The 17,822-nt window shown below is 48.5% G+C and overlaps 1 long non-coding RNA gene across 4 annotated transcripts in view; it reads right to left on the bottom strand.

Moving 5' to 3' along the window:
* The window catches only part of LOC134911237 (uncharacterized), a 199,799-nt gene that overhangs the window by 94,450 nt on the left and 87,527 nt on the right, over positions 1 to 17,822 (bottom strand). The window lies entirely within an intron of this gene.

The raw sequence follows: 17,822 nt of genomic DNA, 5'->3' as shown, positions 1-17,822 counted from the left end.
ATTCTGACACTGAGAAACAGTGTCAGGAAGGTTGTGTTCCCAAAGAAGTAGGTTGTATGCCAATTAAAGGTGGAACCTTGGGCCACACATAGGACACTGGTATAGGCACAGGAGAGTCTTCAAGGAAAACCAGTCCAGTGCCGTGCGGATTACGCGCATACCTCAACATCAGGAAGGAACTCGCAACCGAAAAGCGCACATACTAAGATGGGCAGAACTTCATCGTTCATCCAGGTCCGCTATTTTCATTCTGGGAATCCTAAAGGGGGAAGCGGACCTTCCCAAGTTGACACAGGAAAATGAATGGGCTCTACACCCGTAGGGTTCCGGATTTCGGTGAAATTACAGGTGTTTGTCAGAGATATATCTCATGGAGTTTTTGTCAGAACAACAAAGTGCTCACATAGGGGTCAAAAACAATGGATCCCAGAGTGATCTTTATGGATGTCTTATCGGTGAGATGAGACTTTCTTCTGGTTTTGATGTTTCTCCAATCACCCTATTACCAGGGTGTTGAGAAAGCCAAACAGGAAAATCAGTATAGAATGGCAATGGATACTCCATTTCTGCTCTCCCAAGGTCAAGAACTACTGACGCAGGGTCCTGGTTATCACAGACAGCTGGATCTACGATCCTTGATGGCATGGACTTGATACATTTATCCTGAAGGTAACAGGATATTTGCAGCAGGTGATTTAAACAAAAGGTCAGAACAAGGAACCCTGCCTTAGCTCGCCTTTATCACCAAATATGCCAAGCATATGTTCAGGCTTACAGTGAGGTTGGATCTTAGATCTTTCAGACTTCTGGGGTCTAGCTTACTTTCGGGCACAAATGGATAAAACTTTGAAGGTGGCTCCCTTGGAAAAGCAAGGATCGGTATTGACTGTAGGGTTCCAAAACTAAATAACTTACAGGATGAGCGTACTTTTTTTCCAGGTTATGCGGCGCATTCAGCCTCTGGTTGTTCCTACAGTGCCGTGGGACTGGTGTCAGTCCTTAAAGCCCTTCAAGTTGCCCAATTTGAACCATTAATTAAAATGGATCATACATGTGTTTTCTACTGACTAAGGTGTCAGCTAGAGGAATATCAGACTTAGGGGCATGGTCATGTTGTTCCCCATTTCTGATCTTTATCCACATAAACCAGTTCTCAGAACTAGGGTTGGGTATATTTCCAAGGTGATGTCTAAGTTCCACCTTAACGAGGAAAATATTATCCCTGTTCTTCAGGTTCCGGGCCTCGCTGCGGGAGATGCATCACTAGACGTGATCCGTGCATAAGGGATCACGTGTAATATACCAGTGTCATCAGGAAAGAGATTCCCTCTTCATTCACTATGGATTTTACAAGAGAGGATGGCAGGCTGGTAAGCAGATGCTGGCAAGATAGCTTCAGAGGACGATTTCAGAAGCATATTCTCTAAGCTGATCTCCCTATTCTGGCTAATGGCTCTGTTCATTCTACCCACAAGGTAGATCCTTTTTGGGCAGCACAATGTGGTGCCTAAACAGAACAGGGTTGTAAGTCAACCATATGGTCTGCCATTTACACATTCAATAGACATTATGCCTTGAATACCTTTGCTTCTCACAATGCTGAACTCGGGCAAAGGATTCTCCTATGCATCAGGAGCGTCCCCACCACTAAACTGCTTTGGGAAATCCCATTGTTATCCTGTGGATAACCTGTGGACCCTGCCGGAGAAATATACGTTATGGTAAGAACTTACTGTTGATAACGGTATTTCTCATAAGTCGACAGGGATCCCACCCTGACGCACCTGATTTGAGGATCCTTTTTACTCACTAACCTCTTCCTTCTTGTATGGAAGGGTGTGCATGTGGGTTTTTCTCGCCTGATTAGGGTTCTACATAATGCTCCTGCCTTGAGCTTTGGAATACAACTGATTTGCCAGAGCCAGAGGGCGGGGATATATGGACGGGCCCGTTGCATGCTGGGAGGCCGGAAAGCTTTGACTGATTGGTGCAAATTCGCTGTCGCTCCATCATATCCCATTGTTATCCTGTGGAACCTGTGGACTTAGGATAAATACCGTTATCAAGGGTAAGTTCTTACCATAACGTATATATCATTTGGGTGGGTTATATTGTTTCTGTGGGACGTAGTTAATATCCCGGCTGTCTGGATCCCGGCGTTCAGGATCCAGATGCTGGAATCCCGACAGCCGAGAATGCTGACATCCTCGTCAGAGCTATTTTCACTTGTGGGTATCCACGACACCCATAGAGTTAGAATAGAACCTGTGGCGAGTGCAGCGAGCCACCGTGCCTGCAGTGTAGCAATCGCATCAAGCCAGCAAGGGGCCTTCGTGCGCTTACCCAGCTGCCAGCATTCTGGTGTTCGGGATGCCGCTATCGGGCTATTGACAGCTGGCATCCCGTCCGCCGGCATTTTGTATCCAACGCCTTTCTGTGCAGGGTAAATACTGGCTGCTTTATTTTTACAAAGCAAATTAGATTTCAGTTTGAATACACCCCTCCCAAATCTAACTCTCGCTGCACATGTTATATCTGCCCCCCCCCCCCGCAGTGCACATGGTTTTGTCCATTAATGAGCTTTTTTTTGGTTTACTATCAAACCTGAATAAGGCCCTAAAACAAACTTAGGGGTATATTCAATTGAAGTCGGATCCATTCCGACATTCATTTGTCGGAATGGATCCAACAAGGGCTATTCAATGCCATCTCAATTCGACTTTAAAGAAACTTGAATTGAGATGCGGGAGCTGAGACGGGGGAGAGCCGCGGGCAGACCGGGGAGATCAGCGCTACAGCAACTTTTCGACCATCTGAATCCGACTTTAAAAACAGTTCGATTGAGATGAGGGAGCCGAGAGGAGGAGAGGGGAGAGACCAGCGGAAAGACGGGGGAGAGCCGTGGGCAGACTGGGGAGATCAGCGCTACAGCAGCGGCTACAGCAGCAGCTATAGCAGCGTATCCGGAGGATGTGTCACAGTCGCTGCTCACGGCAGCGTCCACCTGGCTACAGCAGGTCTCACTTGCTGGAGCCGGGTGGACGCTGCTGTGAGTGGTGGCTGTGACACATCCTCCGGCTACGCTGCTATAGCTGCTGCTGTAGCCGCTGCTGTAGCGCTGATCTCCCCCGTCTGCCCGCGGCTCTCCCCCATCTCCCCGCTGGTCTCTCCCCTCTCCTCCTCTCGGCTCCCTCATCTCAATCCAACTGTTTTTAAAGTCGGATTCAGATGGTCAAAAAGGGGGCGGAAGCACGTGGATCGGCAGCTATTCCACCGATTCACATGCTTTTCAACAAGTCGAATTCCTCGACTTCTCGAATAATTTGGGGTCATATTGAATGGGTTGGAAACCCTTCTGACCTAAAAAAAGTCGAAAACTGCCGTCTATTCGACAGACGCCAGCTTTCGACTTCAATTGAACATACCTCATAGTCAGTATCTTTCCTCCCAGTCCCTGAGTGTCAGTGAAGGTAAAGGTGCCTCTCAGACAAATCCGAGGAGATTTTGGGGGTCATTCCGAGTTGATCGCTCGCTAACTAGTTGTAACAGCCGTGCAAACGCTATGCTGCCACCCACTGGGGGGTGTATTTTAGCTTAGCAGAAGTGCGAACGCATGTGCAGCCGAGCTCAGCAAAAACAGTTTGTGCAGTTTCAGAGTAGCTCTGAACCTACTCAGCGCTTGCGATAACTTCAGCCTATTCGTGTCCGGATTTGACGTCATACACCCGCCCAGGGAACACCCAGCCCCGCCTTTTTTTTTCAGACACGCCTGCGTTTTTGCAAACCCTCCCTGAAAACGGTCAGTTGACGCCCAGAAACGCCCCCTTCCTGTCAATCTTCTTGCGGCCGTCGGTGCTACTGAAAACTTTGCTAGAACCTGTGCACAACCACAACGGGCTTTGTACCCGTACGTCACGCGTGCACATTGCGGTGCATAGGCATGCGCAGAAATGCAGTTTTTTAGCCTGATCGCTGCGCTGCGAACAACGGCAGCTAGCGATCAACTCGGAATGACCCCTTACAAGCAGTAATTGGATCCCAGGATAATCCTGCTTCCTTGGATCTCATGACACTAGGATGAATCAGTTAACATACATACACGCAATACACCGTACATCATCTTTTGGTATATTAGGCTGCTATATGAACACCAGGAGGTTGTATCTTTTCTTAAAGACACACACAAAAAAAACAAAAACGTAGAAAATGTAAAAGAAAAAAAAATCTTTAAGCCCTACCAACGTCCTCATAATGGCGTGACATTGGCACAGTGATGACATCACTAACATGGCAACTAAAATACAAACTGAGGTGTGCGCTGTAACAGTTAACATACAACTTTTTAACTGTTTCCATGGCAATATCATTCTCTAGTTATAATATTTGAATGAAATAAATGATACAGTGAGATGCACATTAGGATGCCTGACTATCCTCTCCTGACGTGACCTGCACATACCTCTCCTGTAGTGCGCGTGTGACAGAACATTTCTCCTGCAGTCTGATTGAATTACCAGTCTCTGTGGCTGTTTTACTGGCTGAATGAAATAATTGGGCTGAGCTGCTGATTTGAGCTGTTCTTGGCACAAAGCCCCCTCTTCATTAAATGGACACAGATATTTACTAATCTTGACACTTATTCTAATACTGTACATTTTGGTTCAATTATTCGGTTTATAACTGACACTGTAATCCAAAGTGGGTGTCAAAAGCCTTTAAAGCGTCTCTTACCTAATCTGCAAGTTTCCTTATGTAAAAACCTAGTTTGTACTGATAACATTTACAGTTATACAAGCAAATATGTCGGGACTTTACCAGAGGATAGTTATACTTTGTCTTTAAGAACATTATGTTACCTTTCATTTAATGAAAAACAAACAAATGAAGTCTCCTTTATATTTTCTATGTAGCACTTTGAAGGCTGTGATTATCTTAAATTTTAGGGCGGGATGTACTAGGGGAAAAATGCAGTAAACCCCCCGCTTTCGGGTTTTTTATTGCATTTTCAAATGTCACTGCTATAGAAGCCTATGGGCTTCTTTCCGCAACCCATCACACCCGCCACCCAGCGTCACACCCGTCGCTCACGGCGACCCCCCATCACCTGTGTCCTGGCAGCCTGCTTCTTCGGCTTCAGGATCCCCACCTCCTCCTCCCCCGCATCACAGCTTTGTCTACTTCCGGCTGCAGGGAGGAGGACCCCAGGGACTCCCAGCACACGTCACCTCCCGGTGCTGGGGGGTGACGGGGGCCGCCACAAACCCTCTCCTCCGGGCCATCAGGGATCGAAGGGGGCCCCTGGCATCGCATTGCAATACTAATCGCATATGTTAGTACATATGCGATTAGCATTGTTGCGATGACCGGTGATGGCCTGCGATCACTGGTAGTCTGGTAGTACATTCCGCCCCTGGTCAGTAACCCCCCCCCCCCCCCCCACGCACACACCCACCCACCCACCGCATCATTTATTCATAGGTGCAGTATACTAGCCTACTATCCCGGATCAGATGGTAGGCTCACAAAAATTGCGTGGCACTCGCAGCCTCCTGCATAGGCAAACGCAGGGGGGGTTTCCGGTTGCATGGAAACCCCCTCCTCTTGGCAAGTGGCTCAAATTATGACAATAATAGCAATGGTATATAATATGATTACTAGAGATGCCACCACATCATGCAGTTTAAAGGACAGAGCAGAGCTGCTGCACATGGCCAGTGGTAGCAGCTTCTTCTACCAAGTTTTCTATGTGTGTGGATCCTGAGGTGTCCCCAATCAGTGCTCTGGACTAGAGAGTAGCTACCATGAAGAAGAGACAGGAGCCTTACCATGAGGTGGGAGAATGTGTTCTTAGAAAATACAGTTCTGTCTCCTACTGGTTCTATTATGTTTGTGTATTTATGTATTATGGAATGTTTAACCTTCCATAGTGTTAAATATTAATACTGCATACTATACAGTATCCAGTGTATAAATGGACCAATGTTTACATTAATGTCTAGAGTTATTACTAGGTTCTTCTGCTACTCCCGCACTTGCTCCAATGTGTTATGATTCCAGCACTCTGGTCTGAGGTGGTCCTATTGCAAGGACCGGAGCACTGGAACGGAATGCTGGGGAAGGGAGCGGGAATAGAAAGTAGCCCCTGGCGCCCTAACTCCGTTGTCTCGCCTGTGTTGTCAGAAATCCCCTGCGAGACTATGGTTGCTTGAGCCCATGGCAGCCGCGTTTGAAGGGCGGATTATGTCTGCCCAACTCCGATGCCCCCTCAGGTCTTAATGGGAGACAAAGGGAAATCCGAGACAGGGTGATAACAAGGGGCCCTCTGACTAAACAACCAGGCCAGGGGCTACAAGCTAACTGACTAAACCTGAGGTATGTGCGGTAACCCGCCAGGGAAAAGGACAACCAAAATCCACTAGTCCGTACTCCTACCAGCACCGCTGGATACCAGAGTGGATCTGTGGGAGCGGAATCCTCCGCAAAAGCTCCGAAACACAAATAATAAATGACAAATAATAAAGCGGCCCAAGCCGCAACACACGGCTACGCCGTGACTCACGAACACCACTGGATGTTCAAAAGGTGCTCAGTCAGGACTCCAGGAACAGATGACGACTTCCGAGTACAGGACAACTGAGAACAGGAACGACCGGATACAGCAGGACTGGAAACACTCACAGCAAACAGATTCAGCATGCAGGAAGCTATTACCGGCGTCTGTGAGAAGCCCAGGAAGTGTATTTAACAGGGAGTCTTCCAATCAGCTGTTTGGAGGCTGATTGGATTAGATGCCATACAGCTGCCAAGCTGCATGGCCAGGAAAACAGATATCTATTAATTAAATTGAACCCAGCAACGGGGAAACGCAGTCCGTAAGTGGCGTCCCTGTTGCTAGGGTCCGTGCGGCTCCGTGCGCCCGGTGTCTAGCGTTGCCAGGGAGCCGGCGGCTGTACGCGCACGGCGTCCCTGGTTGCTAGGCGCCGGGCCGCACCGACGAGCGGACCCCGGCGCCTAACAGTACCCCCCCCTTGAGGAGGGGTCAAGGAACCCCTAAAGCCAGGTTTCCGAGGAAATTCCCGAAAAAATGCCCTCTTGAGCCTCGGGGCATGGAGATCCTTATCCAGGACCCAAGACCTTTCCTCTGGACCATAGCCTCTCCAGTGCACCAGAAAATAAAGCCGACCCCGGGACAATTTGGAATCGAGAACCTTCTCCACCAAGAACTCCTGATGACCCTGTACATCTACTGGTGATTTCCCCTGAGAGATCTTCCGAGGAAATCTACTGGAAGAAACGTATGGTTTCAACAAGGAGCAATGGAACGTATTTCCGATCCGGAGAGCTCTTGGTAAACGTAACCGGAAAGCAACTGGATTGATTTTTTTAATAATATGAAATGGTCCAATAAATTTGGGGCCCAATCTAGCTGAGGTTTGTCGAAGTTTAATGTTACGAGTCGACAACCATACCCTATCTCCCACCTTAAAAGTGCAAGGCCGCCGGAGCCTGTCAGAAAATTTTTTCTCTCGAAATGCCGCTTTTCTGAGAGCAAGGTGCACTTTTCTCCAAATGAGTCTGAGATGAGAGGTTAAGGTTAGCGAGGAGACAGAGGAATGTTGAAAAAAAGAATTAGCTCTGGGGTGAAAACCAAAAACTGAAAAGAATGGAGACACATTAGTGGAGGAATGACAAGAATTGTTGTAAGCAAACTCCGCCAAAGGAAGAAACTCGGACCAATCATTCTGGAGTTTGGCTGAGTACAAACGCAAATACTGTTTTAATGATTGATTAACTCGCTCGGTCTGCCCGTTGGATTGGGGATGGTAGCCGGACGTTAAAGACAATTTCATCTTTAATGAGGCACAAAAAGACTTCCAAAATTGTGCAATGAATTGTGGACCCCGATCAGAAACAATATCAGTGGGTAACCCATGAAGTCTGAAAACATGGCGGAGAAACAAAACTGCCAATTCCTGGGCAGATGGCAGTCGGGGAAGAGCAATGAAATGGGCCATCTTGCTAAAACGGTCCACTACCACCCATATGACTCGGAATCCGGCTGACAGAGGGAGGTCTACCACAAAATCCATGGAAATATGAGACCATGGCCTGAGAGGAACATTTAAGGGCATAAGTTGCCCGATGGGTAAGGAACGGGGAACTTTATGCTGTGCACAGACCTGACAAGAAAAAACAAACTCCTTAATGTCTTTAGAAAGACAAGGCCACCATACTGAGCGGGAGACTAATTCCAAAGTCTTAGAGGTCCCCGGATGCCCGGCAACCTTGCTATCATGAAACTCAGTCAAAACAGTAGCTCTCAAAAACTCAGGGACATAAAGACGACCAGCAGGAGTATTTCCAGGAGCTTGATGTTGAAGCTGCTTTAACTGGGTAAATAAATCTTGTGTGAGGCCTGCCCAAATGACTGAAGACGGAAGTATGGGAGTAACAGGACTGTTATTATGAACTGGAAGAAAACTGCGTGACAGGGCATCCGCCTTGGTATTCTTGGAACCTGGCCTGAAGGTGATAATAGACTTGAAACGAGTAAAAAATAAAGCCCAACGAGCCTGCCGGGCATTCAGCCGTTTAGCTGATTCGATGTACTGAAGATTTTTGTGGTCAGTCAATACTGAAATGGTATGTGTTGCTCCCTCAAGCCAATGCCTCCACTCCTCGAAAGCCCATTTAATAGCCAGTAACTCCCGGTTACCAACATCGTAGTTGGATTCAGCGGAAGAGAATTTCCTGGACATAAAGGCACAAGGATGTAATTCTAGAGAGTCCGGATCCTTCTAAGATAGGATAGCCCCCACTCCAACCTCCGAGGCATCAACCTCAACAATGAAGGGCAATTCTGGGTTGGGATGTCTGAGGACTGGGGCTGAGACAAAAGCTTGTTTCAAGGCCTGAAATGATAACTCAGCTTCACGTGACCAGTTGGTAGGATCCGCTCCCTTCCTAGTCAGTGCCACAATGGGAGCAACCAGGTCGGAAAAAGAATGAATAAATCTTCTATAATAATTCGCAAACCCTAAAAAGCGCTGAATTGCTTTTAAGTTGGTGGGTTGCGCCCAACTAAGGATGGCTTGGAGCTTCTTTGGTTCCATACAGAATCCCCGAGGGGAAATAATGTACCCTAAAAAGGATACCTCCGTGACATGAAACTCACACTTCTCCAGCTTGGCATAAAGGTGATTTTCACGTAATTTTTGAAGAACCTGACGCACCTGGGTAACATGTTGTTCTATAGAGTCAGAATAGATCAGGATATCGTCTAAGTAAACGACCACGAATCTTCCAAGAAAATCACGGAGCACATCGTTAATGAGATCCTGGAAAACTGCCGGAGCGTTAGACAAGCCGAACGGCATCACCAGATACTCGTAGTGACCCGACTGAGTACTGAACGCCGTTTTCCACTCATCTCCCGACTTGATTCGGATGAGGTTATACGCTCCCCTCAGGTCAATCTTAGAAAAAATCACAGCCGAACGCAGCTGATCAAAGAGGACAGAAATCAGCGGCAGAGGGTAAGTATTTTTAATTGAGATCTTATTCAGAGCTCTAAAGTCAATGCAAGGTCTGAGTGATCCATCTTTCTTCTCCACAAAGAAGAAGCCTGCACTTAAAGGGGATTTAGATGGCCTGATAAATCCTTTCCCTAGGCTCTCCTTAACATACTCATTCATGGCCGCAGTTTCTGGTCCGGACAATGCATATAACCTTCCCTTTGGCAATGTGGCACCAGGAATTAGCTCAATAGCACAATCATAAGGCCGATGGGGAGGCAGAATGTCCGCATTGCCCTTGGAAAATACATCAACAAAGTCCTGGTATTCCACGGGAATGGGTTCAGGAATGGCAGCAGCTATTCTGACGGGAAACGTAATACATTCCTTATTACAGATGGTACCCCATTGTGAGATCTCCCCCGACTGCCAATCAATGATGGGATTATGAAAGGCCAGCCAAGGGTGACCCAGAACCACTGGAACTGCTGGGCAATGGGTAAGGAAAAACTCAATCTTTTCGGAATGAAGAGCTCCTACCGTAAGTAGTACAGGGGGTGTACAGAGGGAAATAACCCCATTGGACAAGGGACTCCCATCTAAACCATGCATGGTGATACACCTACCCAAGGTTAACTGAGGAATACCTAAGGCCTTGGCCCACGTTAAGTCCATAAAGTTCCCTGCAGCTCCACTGTCAACAAAAGCCGACACCGAAGAACTGAGGCTGCCAAAGGAAACTTTAGCTGGGACTAACAGGGAGTTACTCGAGGAGATAAGCTGCAGACCAAAGTGAACCCCCTCACAATTCACTTGGTCGAGGCGTTTCCCGACTTGTTCGGACAATTACGGGCAAAATGTCCCTTACCCCCACAGTACAAACAAAGACCAGAGTTTTGCCTTCTGGCTCTTTCTTCTGGAGACAGCCTGGAGAGACCCATCTGCATGGGCTCCTCTATGTCTTCAGGAATGGAAAATACACAAGGAGTAGACCTGACAGGTGCTCCTTTTTCAGCCCTCCGCTCTCTGAGACGACGATCAATCTTAATAGAAAGCTCCATGAGTTTATCGAGCGTCTCAGGAGCGGGATACTGAAGGAGACTGTCTTTTATAGACTCAGATAAGCCGAGGCGAAACTGACTGCGCAGAGCTGGGTCATTCCAGCCACAGTCGTTCGACCAACGGCGAAACTCTGTACAATAAACCTCTGCAGGATCTCTACCTTGTCTGAGAGCGCGTAACTGACTCTCGGCGGATGCCTCCCTATCAGGGTCATCATACAAAAGCCCTAAAGACCCCAGAAAGGCGTCTACTGACAACAATGCCGGATCCTCTGCTTTTAAACCAAAAGCCCAGGTCTGGGGATCCCCCTGGAGCAAAGAAATAATAATTCCGACCCGCTGAGATTCAGTACCTGAGGAGATTGGTCTTAAACGAAAATAAAGTTTACAGGACTCTTTAAAATTAAAAAACTGCTTCCTATCACCAGAAAAACGGTCAGGCAAGTGCATTTTTGGTTCAGGGACTACCCTCGGGGAAGTTTGTAAAAGATCTTCCTGCGACTTCACCCGAAGGGAAAGATCCTGAACCATTTGAGTAAGTTCTTGAATCTGGCTAACTAGAAGCTGGCCAGGATTTGGCCCTAAACCAGTGGGATTCATGGGGCCGACAATTCTTACAAAACTGAATAAGGGAAAAAATCAAACCCTGTTTAATTTTAAGTTTTGGTTTGGCCGGTAATAATGTTATGATTCCAGCACTCTGGTCTGAGGTGGTCCTATTGCAAGGACCGGAGCACTGGAACGGAATGCTGGGGAAGGGAGCGGGAATAGAAAGTAGCCCCTGGCGCCCTAACTCCGTTGTCTCGCCCGTGTTGTCAGAAATCCCCTGCGAGACTATGGTTGCTTGAGCCCATGGCAGCCGCGTTTGAAGGGCGGATTATGTCTGCCCAACTCCGATGCCCCCTCAGGTCTTAATGGGAGACAAAGGGAAATCCGAGACAGGGTGATAACAAGGGGCCCTCTGACTAAACAACCAGGCCAGGGGCTACAAGCTAACTGACTATACCTGAGGTATGTTCGGTAACCCGCCAGGGAAAAGGACAACCAAAATCCACTAGTCCGTACTCCTACCCAGCACCGCTGGATACCAGAGTGGATCTGTGGGAGCGGAATCCTCCGCAAAAGCTCCGAAACACAAATAATAAATGACAAATAATAAAGCGGCCCAAGCCGCAACACACGGCTACGCCGTGACTCACGAACACCACTGGATGTTCAAAAGGTGCTCAGTCAGGACTCCAGGAACAGATGACGACTTCCGAGTACAGGACAACTGAGAACAGGAACGACCAGATACAGCAGGACTGGAAACACTCACAGCAAACAGATTCAGCATGCAGGAAGCTATTACCGGCGTCTGTGAGAAGCCCAGGAAGTGTATTTAACAGGGAGTCTTCCAATCAGCTGTTTGGAGGCTGATTGGATTAGATGCCATGCAGCTGCCAAGCTGCATGGCCAGGAAAACAGATATCTATTAATTAAATTGAACCCAGCAACGGGGAAACGCAGTCCGTAAGTGGCGTCCCCCTTGCTAGGGTCCGTGCGGCTCCGTGCGCCCGGCGTCTAGCGTTGCCAGGGAGCCGGCGGCTGTACGCGCACGGCGTCCCTGGTTGCTAGGCGCCGGGCCGCACCGACGAGCGGACCCCGGCGCCTAACACAATGTTCCGCAGAGTTGGAGATTGTGGACTGCATTTGGAAACCCCCCTCTAGAAATCCTGCGTTTGCCACTGTCCTGGGACAGAAGACAAGTCTCCTGGAGATGGCCAGTCATCGCACCCCCCCCAGCGCTCTGCCCCCAGTCAAAATCTCAAAATATGTTTCTTTTAGATATCATATTAATATTACAGTGTTTAATGCACAAATATCTGCTATTGTGAGAAGTATGTTCTAAGTGTACGCCTGTATTCTTGTCCTGTATTGCATAAAGTTAGACAGATAATGTCAGATTGTGTTTTGGCTGTGTCCCCGGAGGGGGCGCTAGTGGGTCAGTGGAGGTGGATGGGAGAAAACGAGGAGGCTGGATAACGTTTCTGCGCATGAGCGCAATGATATTTATTTAACAGATGATTCACAGAACGGCAGCAGAAATAATAATAACAAATGCAATGTCAATCACACAGCGTAATAGCTGAAAGTCTATGGCAGCGGAATGAATAATGACTGGAAAAAATGATAACCGGTAATATGATGAACAGATGAAATGATAACTTTGTAAAGATGATTCTGGTATGGAAACCAGTGCAGGTTAAAACATGGAACTTGGCAGTGATGGTGTTAAATGGCAAACCTGGTAGCAGAGGCAGGAGTCTGACTAAGTCCACAGTGCAGGTGGTGAAGCACTGACAGCAAGCAAGCTGTATCACAGGTGGAGGAATGGAACACACCTGGAGTCAGTCTCTACTGCAAGGCTGAAGCACACAAGATGATGATGGGTGTGAAGCCTGTTGATGAATGCAGGTATTGCTGAGACTTGAAGTTCCACGGAGCTGTGTAATAACCAGGAGTACAAGTTCTTAGGTAGAGAGCCAGGAACACGGAGGAAACAGGAACAGATCCTTTCACATGGGTCGCAGGAGTGACACAAAGTCCAGGATGCCTGCAGACTGATCCTGCAGTCTCTTATATACCCCTTGGTTCACAGACATTGGTGGAGTGAGGGAAAGTGGGTGCGGCCAAGCACCGGATTGGCCGCTGTATGCTGACTGTTGGAAACTGTCATGGCGGCGCCCATGCCGCGGCCTAGCGGGAACGCGGCGTGCTACACGCCCGCTGTCACAGGAGCGCTCCCAGGCCCATGATGGCGTCCGATGGCAGGGACGTGGACGACAGATGACCGCAGGGACCCAGGACGGAGTCCGCAGCGGCGGACAGATGTCAGCTTGGTGAGTCGATTCCTGACAGTACCCCCCCCTTTAAGGGTGGGCACCGAACACCCACGTGGCTTGGAAGGATGAGTGTTATGGAAGACACGGACCAACCTTGGAGCATGGACATCCATCGAATTTACCCAACTTCTCTCCTCTGGGCCATAACCGGACCAATCGACCAGGTACTGGAGACGTCCATACCGGCAACGGGAGTCCAGAATTTTGCCAATCTCGAATTCCACGCCCCGCTGAGTTCGAATTTTGGGGCCAACTGGAAGAGCACTCTGAAAACGGTTCAGGACTAAAGGTCTGAGGAGAGAAACATGAAAAGCATTAGGTATTCGAAGAGAAGGTGGTAACTTCAGTTTGTAGGCCACAGGGTTAATGACTTTTTCGACAGGAAAGGGACCAATGAAACGTGGTGCAAATTTCATAGACGGGACCCTAAGACGGAGGTTACGGGTCGACAGCCAAACCTTGTCCCCAGGTTTCAGGCTAGGAACCGCGCGTCTTTTGCGGTCAGCAAAGTATTTATACCGGCTGGAGGCCTTCTTGAGAGAAATATGAATCTTCTTCCAGATTGAAGAAAACTGAGTCAATGCAGTAGTGGCAGCAGGAACGTCCATATGAGGGAGTTCTTGGAAGTCTGGAACACGAGGATGCTGCCCATATACCGCAAAGAATGGTGTTGACCCAGTGGCAGTGTGGTAGCGGAAGTTGTGGGCAAACTCGGCCCATGGGAGCAGATCGAACCAGTCATCCTGAGAAGATGAAACATACAATCTTAAAAACGTCTCTAGTTCTTGATTTACCCTCTCTGTCTGCCCATTCGTCTGAGGATGGTAAGATGACGAAAACTTCAGCTTGACTTGCATGGCAGAACAGAGAGCCCTCCAAAACCTTGCTACAAACTGTACACCTCGGTCGGATATTATTTCTGAGGGTAGACCGTGTAAGCGAAAAATCTCCCGTAGGAAGATTTGGGCAAGTTTTGGGGCAGAAGGGAGACCCTGGAGAGGAACAAAATGGGCCATCTTGGTAAATCTGTCCACTACGACCCAGATGGTATTGTATCCTTGGGAAGGAGGAAGGTCGGTGATAAAATCCATGGACAGGTGTGACCAGGGACGACTAGGAACAGATAATGGTTGTAACTGACCTGCTGGAGACTGACGAGGAGTCTTGTGCTGCACACACTTAGGACAGGATGCCACGAAATCCTTGATGTCAGCCTTCATCTTTGGCCACCAGTATGTCTCAGAGAGAAACTTGAAGGTCTTCAGGACACCAGGATGACCGGTGAACTTGGATTGATGGGCCCAAGATAGCAACTTAGGGCGGAGTTCTGGGGAAACAAAAGTCTTACCAGGAGGAGGAGCTGGGGAGACTTGAGATGCAGCGAATACCACTGGACTCAGGATGGAATGTGGAACTGAGTCAGGCGTTTCCTCTTCGGATTCCATAGATCGGGATAAAGCGTCAGCTTTAACATTCTGCGAACCTGGGCGGAAATGAAGCTTAAAGTTAAAACGTGAGAAAAACATAGCCCACCTGGACTGGCGAGGATTAAGGCACTGGGCTGCCTTTAAATATAGCAGGTTTTTATGATCCGTATAGATGTTGAACGGATGTTTGGCCCCTTCTAGGAGATACCTCCATTCCTCGAGGGCCAGCTTGATCGCCAGTAGTTCTTGATCTCCAACGGAGTAGTTAGCTTCTGCAGGAAGGAATTTACGCGAATAAAATCCACAGGGGTGGATTTTCCCATCGGTTCCCTTCTGGGAGAGAACAGCTCCAACTCCAACTGTGGAGGCATCCACCTCTAACTCGAACGGTCTGTTTACATCTGGCTGAGACAGAACTGGAGCAGACATAAAGGCCAGCTTGATCTTCTGGAAAGCTGCTAAAGCTTCTTCTGACCAGTTGGAATGATTTGCCCCTTTCCGAGTCAGGTTGGTAATAGGAGCGATGAGAGTGGAGAATCCCCGAATAAATTTCCTATAGTAGTTGGCAAATCCCAGGAACCGCTGAATAGACTTGAGAGAATTTGGGATGGACCAATTGGCAATGGCTTCCAACTTTGTCGGGTCCATCTGGAGATCCGATCCGGAAATTATATAACCCAGGAAGGGTATAGAGGGAACTTCAAAGGTGCATTTGGATAGTTTACCGTAGAGCCGGTTCTCACGAAGACGTCGGAGGACTTCACGGACTTGTAGACGATGAGATGGAAGGTCTTGGGAGAAGATGAGGATATCATCCAGATAAACAACGAGGTACTTATACAGAACGTCACGGAAGATTTCGTTCACAAAGTGTTGGAACACTGCTGGAGCATTACTCAACCCGAATGGCATTACCAGGTACTCGTAATGGCCATCTCGAGTGTTAAAGGCTGTCTTCCATTCGTCACCACTCCGGATTCTGATGAGATTGTAGGCACCGCGGAGATCTAACTTGGTGAAGATGCGGGCTCCTTTAACTCTGTCGAATAATTCGGTAATGAGTGGTAATGGATAACTATTTTTAATGGTAATGTCATTGAGACCTCGGTAGTCAATGCATGGACGCAGTCCTCCATCCTTCTTTTTGACAAAGAAGAAGCCTGCACCAGCGGGTGATGATGAAGGACGGATGAATCCCTTCTGTAGGTTCTCCCTGATATAATCGCTCATCGCCTCAGTTTCAGGAACAGACAACGGGTAGGTGCGCCCCCTAGGTGGCTTCTTGCCAGGAAGGAGATCGATGGGACAATCCCATTCCCTATGGGGCGGCAGGACATCTGCGGCCTTCTCACAAAAGACATCAGAGAAATCTTGATAAGCCGCAGGTAGACTTGACTGTGTCTTTACTTCAGTAGACTTTATGGGACAAATTTGGGCTAAACAGGACTGATGGCAATGTGAACCCCATGAGGTAAGCTGTAACGTTGACCAGTCAAACTGTGGATTATGTAGCTGGAGCCAGGGCATGCCCAAGACGATCTCCTGGGTGGCTTGAGGAATGACTAAGAACTTAATCAGTTCAGAGTGTAGGAATCCAACTCCCAAGACCACTGGTACAGTTTGATGGGAAATATTCCCCTTGGAGATTCGACTACCATCCACGGCGGTAATATAAACTGGACAGGAAAGTTCACAAATAGGCAAGGAAATTTTTTTTACCGCAGCTTGGGTGATGAAGTTTCCTGCAGCTCCACAGTCCACTAATGCTGATGCGGACTGGAGCCCAACTGAAGTCTCTAATGTCACTGGAAGGATAAGGTCTTGATTAGAAGGAGCTTGTCTAGAAGATCCCAACTTGACTCCTCCTTTACAAGTCAGGATCTGGCGTTTCCCGAACGCACTGTGCAGGAGTTAATCTGGTGGCCTGCAGCCGCACAATACAGACAAAGTCTCTCACGAATTCTTCTTGCCCGCTCTTCAGAAGTTAGGCGGGACCTATTTACTTGCATAGGCTCGTCAGAAGAGGGAGACTGGAACTGTACGGAGGGTATCATCCTTGATCTGCGTGGCTCACTCCGAGCGCGTTCATTATTGCGTTCGCGGATGCGAGAGTCCAACTTGATGCACAAGGAAATTAATTCAGACAATTGTACAGGAAGGTCGCGGGTCGCCAGTTCGTCTTTGATCCGGTCAGAAAGTCCATGCCAGAAAGCTGCTACCAGGGCCTGATTGTTCCACTGAATCTCTGCGGCCAACGTCTGGAACTGAATGACATATTGTCCCATACTACGGGTACCTTGACGAAGTTGGATCAGGTCAGCAGAAGCTGATGTTGCACGACCAGGCTCGTCAAAGATCCGTCTGAAGGTTGACACAAATTCTGTGTAGTTGTTAATCAGAGGGTCAGCACGTTCCCACAGAGGAGACACCCAGCTCAGAGCAGATCCAGAAAGTAAGGAGATGATGTAGGCAACCTTGGATCTTGGCGTGGGGAAATTATGTGACAACAACTCAAACTGGATTTCACATTGGTTGAGAAACCCGCGACATAACTTTGGACTGCCATCATACTTGCTTGGCACGGGCAGGTGCAGACGTGACGCTGGAGCTGATGCAGCCGGTGTAGAGGAACTCACAGTACTGGCAGGTGCTGGAGTAACAGGAACTGCAGAAGTGTGTACACTAGGCAGGGATTGCTGTAGTGTATCTATCCGGGAGGACATCCCTTGCAGGAACTGGAACATCTGCTGCTGCGCAGCCTCTTGACCATCCAGACGGGAGACCAGATTTTGCAAGGCCTCTGACCCCACACTCCGTCCACCATCCGAGTCCATCGATCCTGGACTTACTGTCAGATTGTGTTTTGGCTGTGTCCCCGGAGGGGGCGCTAGTGGGTCAGTGGAGGTGGATGGGAGAAAACGAGGAGGCTGGATA

This window comes from Pseudophryne corroboree, chromosome 4, assembly GCF_028390025.1.
Source record: "Pseudophryne corroboree isolate aPseCor3 chromosome 4, aPseCor3.hap2, whole genome shotgun sequence".
Classification (NCBI taxonomy): domain Eukaryota; kingdom Metazoa; phylum Chordata; class Amphibia; order Anura; family Myobatrachidae; genus Pseudophryne; species Pseudophryne corroboree.
Note: the sequence above shows the minus strand (reverse complement) of the source record. Positions and strands in the feature narration are given on the sequence as shown.